Genomic DNA, 6,000 nt, shown 5'->3' on the forward strand with positions numbered 1-6,000 from the left:
CAAAAGCTGGTTTCAGAAGCTAAATCATAAGTTCACCACAATCTCAGTCCCATACAGGGGGTAGGCTCCCCCATACAAGGGTGCCAGGCAGGCCGCATTAGGGGATCAACAGCCCATGTCTCAGTTTGTCCAGGAGCTTCCACTTGCCTCAAAGCCTGTGAGTCTCTCTCTCTCCGCTTCTTTCACACACCTGCCAATTTCCCTCTGCTGCCATTTAAGCCATTTAAGCCTCCCTCACCTGGGATTTAACCCCCTTGGGACCAAAGGTCTCTGCAATGGTCTCCCTTAAAGAGACCACGCCGCAAATATCGGGGAAATGTACCTACCATCCAGGACAAACTCCTGGTGTCCTGTACATCTATATAAGGCTGTTATGATGTTCTTGCAGCCTATTTCTTATAAATAAAAATGTTTGTAAAAAGAAAAAAGAAATCTCTATCCTTCATGACAAATTAGCTAAAAGCCATTATACGCCCCATTTAACACATATGACCCGTGTTACAGGACCTTTCAAATGCAATCATCAAATGTAACCTCTGCCCCTGGGTCAATTCAGGTACATCATTTTCTTTACCTAATGGGAAGATCTTCCGTCCCAAATTTTATGTGGATTGTAATACAGAGGGTGTTGTATATCCTATGACCTGCAAATGTGGGGCGTTTTATGTTGGCAAGACCGTTAGGAAGTTACGACAAAGATTAAATAATAATATTTATTATTCTGTCAATGGGAAAATGACTACTCCAATCAGCAGGCATCTTGATCTATACCACAGATTTGACATCACTATGGTTCCATTCATGGTAGTGGAAGTTATCCCCAAGGATCCCAGAGGTGCTAATTGGGATAAACGCATGTTACAAAAAAGTGTTATGGATTGAACACTTAAATGCAATACACCCTCCGGGCATTAATGAAACACTGTCTTACAAACCATTTCTGTAATATAAAAATCCCTGCTGGGTAGAATGTCATATGTTGGGGGCATATGCAGTATTTCCTTCATTAGGATGTTATTGTAGTTTAGTCTCTTATGGGCACAGCTATGTTTACATTCTTTTCTGCCTGACTAGTACCCGTCCATTCTTGTCTACAGGGCTGTGATATATTTGAGTATGTACCATTGAATCTGATTGATACAACCTTAATGATTCTGGAACATGTATATCTATTTCTGCCTATTTTTGTCTATTTTGATTTATTGTCTGTATTAGTACATAGCACAAGGATGTGGATGAGTGGCGTTTGGTCGCTGCATGCAGGCCCTTTGACCAATGGGCGGCTGGTGGCATTGGTCCTTGTGGTATTGCATGGGGGCTCAGCTTTGCTGTGGTATGCCCAATATGGCCACCATGTGTCACCAGCTAGCATGCTCTCCACCATGAATTTGGCCAGGCCCAGGGGCATCACACGTCATCTTCGAAGGCGCTGACATCCTGGGTTGGGATCCCTTCATAGGGAGGGGTGAAACACAGACCATGTTAGCATGGCGTCCACAGCCCATAGGAGGCCCAGAGGCTCATATACCCAGTAAACCTTCAATAATAAGCAGGAATATGATATCCTAAATGCACAATAGGATACTGATTCATGTTACCTACCAGTGTTTACCCAAGAGGTATTGATTCTTTTATAGACAACTAGACAGCTGGGGGCTTGCAGCGTACTACATAGGAGAGCCCAGTTATGCGATATATATACCCTATTTTGGAAGGAACACAGTTCAGTTATGTGGACAACAGCAGGGGGTCAATTGAGCCTTTTGTGCTCTTTGCTATCACCTTGTGAGGTAAGGTTCCCCTTGTTTCTCCCCCTCTACCTTCTCCTTTTATTCGTTGAGCTAATAAAAATGGGGGTGAAGTTTACATGTCGTTGAGGCTTATTTATCTGTCTTATAACCTCTTGTTACAGAATAACATACATGTGATAGTGGCCTCCCGAGATTGTATGAAGGTGTAGGTCATTAGGCCTGATTATATATATATATATACACCCAGTGGGGAGGTGAGTACTCTGTTACTATGGGAATGTAGTAGTGTATACTTACTCAGTTAAGGGGACATTTGCCCCCCCCCCCCAAAAAAAAAAAAGTTTTAAATGAACTCTTATACAGTGATGTAGCAATATATTGCCCTGATTTATGCTATTTCCCTCAGATAGCCGGGCTTCATCCCCCCTTTTACTAACATACAGTATATGTGTATATTAAATGCCACTTTAGGGTTCCACTGGAGAAGAGAAGGGAGGAGGACAGCTGGAGGAGATGAGGTGGGGGGCCGCTGGAGTAGACGAGGAGGGGGACAGCTGGAGGAGATGAGGGAGGGGGTCACTGGAGGAGATGAGGGAGGGGGCTGCTGGAGTAGACGAGGAGGGGGACAGCTGGAGGAGATGAGGGAGGGGGTCACTGGAGGAGATGAGGTAGGGGGCCGCTGGAGTAGACGAGGAGGGGGACAGCTGGAGGTGATGAGGGAGGGGGTTGCTGGAGGAGATACGAGAGGGACAGCTGGAGGAGATAGGGAGGGGGCCACTGGAGGAGATGAGGGAGGGGGCTGCTGGAGGAGACAGGAGGGGGGGCCGCTGGAGAAGATGATGGAGTGGGCCACTGGAGGAGATAAGGAGGGGGGGGGCGGCTGCGGTGGGAGGTGTTGCCCTGCCTCCTCTCCTATCCAAATATAGTCCGGGCCTGCCTATGGCCATAGAGGTAATTGAACACTTGAATCCAATTATTTGAAGGGACGTCCCAATACTTTTGGCAATATAGTGTATTGTTGCATAGAACATTTTTTTTGTGGCCTGTTGTGTGTATTGTACCATTGGAGGTATATAAGTCCCATTTTATAAAACTGTTATACACATATACTATGACAGGGATGATACATCCAGGGGCTTGATTTGTTGCAACATCCCACCCCCACATATAATATACACCCTTTATCTTCAATGTATGGGTACTGCTATGGGAAGTAAACTGGCACCCCAGCATGCAAACTTATTAATGGCTGACCTGGAGGACAAATTCCTGAACAGCATACAACAAAAGCCATACAGATACTATCGCTATAATGATGATATTTTCATCATATGGATCATATGAAGAAAATCTAAAACAATTTTACTCATCAAGTAACACCTTTCCCCCATTAATCAAACTACAAATGGACCATTCAAACACCCATCAGCTTCCCAGACACCCCAGTATACATCAGGGATGACAATCTTCACACCTCAATATACAGGAAACCCACCGACAGATGCAACTATCTCCATAGTTCCAGTTTTCACCCCCAACATACTAAACGGGCCTCATACACAGCCAGGCCATCCGATACCACCGAATATGCTCCAGAAGACAGAGATAAACATCTCAGAACACTAGTAGACTCCTTCCATAAGGAGGGTTGCAAGGACAAAACCATCGAAACCATAAAAGAGGATGAAACTCTGAAAGAAATATTCCAGCAACCCCCAATACTGGCCTTCAGACAACCCCCCAACCCAACACATAGACTAATCAGCATGAAACGTCATTCTTATTCATATAATGGAAGCCAACCCTGCAACAAAAAACAATGCAACCTGTGCAACCAAATCTATCAAATAAAAAGTGTCACACACACACAAAAGGAACCTTCAATATCTCCGGATCATACAGCTGCACCTCCAGTAATGTTGTGTACCTCATCCAATGCAAAAAATGCAGCAAAGGATCTTATGTTGGTGAAGGACAGAAGCTACAAACAAGAATGAACTTACATACAGGGGACACACCATCAAGGAGCATAATGAAGATAGGTTCTGCACACCTGTGGGACATCATTTCTCACAACTGGACCACATTATGGAAGACCTTAAAGGGTAATTCCACTTTTGTGGGAAAAAAGCAAATAAAAAAATATTATAGCGTATACAATTGCGAAAAGCAGGGCTTTTTTCAGCGGTTCCGGCACCTCCAACTCTGAATGTATTTAATGGCAAGGGGTTCTGGGGTGTGCTGGAAGGGCTATTGATGCTGGCTGCTGGGGGATCTGTTGTCACTGGAGAGAATCCAGGTTTGCATTGTGATCTATTGTTTCTGGGGATCTATTGTTGCTGGGAGGTCTATTGTTGCTGGGGGGTCTATTGCTGCTGGGGGGTCTATTGTTGCTGGGGGGTCTATTGTTACTGGTGGGAGGTATATTGTTGCTGGGGGTCTATTGTTGCTGGTGGGAGGTATATTGTTGCTGGTGGGAGGTCTATTGTTGCTGGTGGAGAGTCTATTGTTGCTGGCTGCTGGAGAGTTCAGGCTGGCTTCTGAGAGATCTGTTCCTGCTGCTGGGGTCCGTTGTTGCTGGGGTGATATTTTGTTGTGTTGTGTCTATTATTGCTTGCGGGGGATCATTTGTTGCTGAGGGGGCGTCAATTTTTGCTGGAAGGGGTCTACTGCTGAGGGAGGAGTCTATTGTTGCTGGTTGCTAGAGAGTCTGTTGATGCTGGATTCTGAGAGATCTGTTGCTGCTACTGGGGGTCTATTGTTGCTGGGGTTCTATTTTGTATATCTCTTGTTTCTGGGTGAGAGTCTATTGCTGCTGGCTTTGGAGAAACTGCTTTCTGTTTATCATTAACAGATTCTATGCACATTACTTATCTCCACAAAATAATTCTTGGCTCTGTATTCTCTAAAAGCAGCAGTACTGGGAGGAAGGTAGGGGGGTGGAACCAAGAGACAGTGCTTGAAGGTGGGTGGGGGTAGGGGGGGTGGGGGCGGAGACAAGACGTGGCTTAGAAGAGGGAGGTTCCCGTACTTATTCTCTGAGAAAAAAAATCCCTGGTGACAAGTCATATTTTAGCTGAATGTGATTACAAATGACTTTTCCTTTTCAATCTGCAGCTCTGTAATTTTCTGTAAAATGCAATATGGCGACCTGGAGGTGATCTGTACACAGATGGTGTAAACGCTCCCAGAAATGTCATTTCCTGCTCGTGTGATTGGCTCACTGATTTTCCCAGAAGTCTGCACTAGGATACAAGTCAGATTTCAGACATCCCCTGCAACAAAAAGTTCATTTTTTGGTGATATACTCCCAGTGAAATATCACATCTAATAAGATGCAGACCCTGCCACTTTCCTCATTACAGCCCCGCAGTGCAACAGCTGATTGATAATTAGCAAACCACTTCCATTCCATTCACTCAGCACATGGACACAGACAAACACAAGTCTTTCTTCAGAATAACAAAAGGTAGGAATCTGATGCAAAGTTTGTTACAATCCCTGCAATGTACAGAGATCACCCAGAGGGAAATGTTTTTGCTCAACAAAAGTGAAGTTACACTTTTTAATGTCTTAGTTCTTAAATGGAATTTTAAAACTATTCAGGAAAGGAAAACTTCTGAATTAAAGCCAAGTACACACAAATTGGTGAAAAATACCGCTTTTGAAGTGATCGTATGATAATAATCGGTATTATTAGTACACAACTTTCGAGAGCTGATCACAACAGTTTACCAAAATTATCTAAAGGGACAAAAACCAAAAATGTTCTCCTACAATACAGTATATTAGAGGAGCGAAACTACGCATGCTCAGAAGTAAAAGAATTACAATACATGACATCTCTTCTGAAGGTGTATTCTGTCGTAGGAGAATTTCCATAAGTCGAGTAACCTCTTCATTTTCAATATGATATTCTCATTCTCAGGCGTAACTCCATTCCGCCACCTCCGGCACTGGCCCTGTGCTCACCAATATCTACTGTCGTCTATAAACACAGGAGCACGTTTTTCTCGTACTGCTGCCTAATGCATGGAAGCTGATGCCCCAGGGGTGATCATTGGCCAGTGGGGAAGAGGTGGAGCTGGGGATGAGTGCGCTTGGTGCAATGTGTGGAGGATAGGAACCAACACTGGAGTTACTATAGAGGGGGGCCGGCTGGTGACACCTGTGTGTTGCAAAGCTAGCTAACCATATGACGGCAGTGGAGGGTGCAGAGGTGAGATGCAACACCTGACTGCAGCTTAAC

The sequence above is a fragment of the Staurois parvus genome, unplaced genomic scaffold (genome assembly GCF_062004578.1).
Source record: "Staurois parvus isolate SC_StPar_1 unplaced genomic scaffold, SC_StPar_1.0 ptg001692l, whole genome shotgun sequence".
Taxonomy (NCBI): Eukaryota; Metazoa; Chordata; class Amphibia; order Anura; family Ranidae; genus Staurois; species Staurois parvus.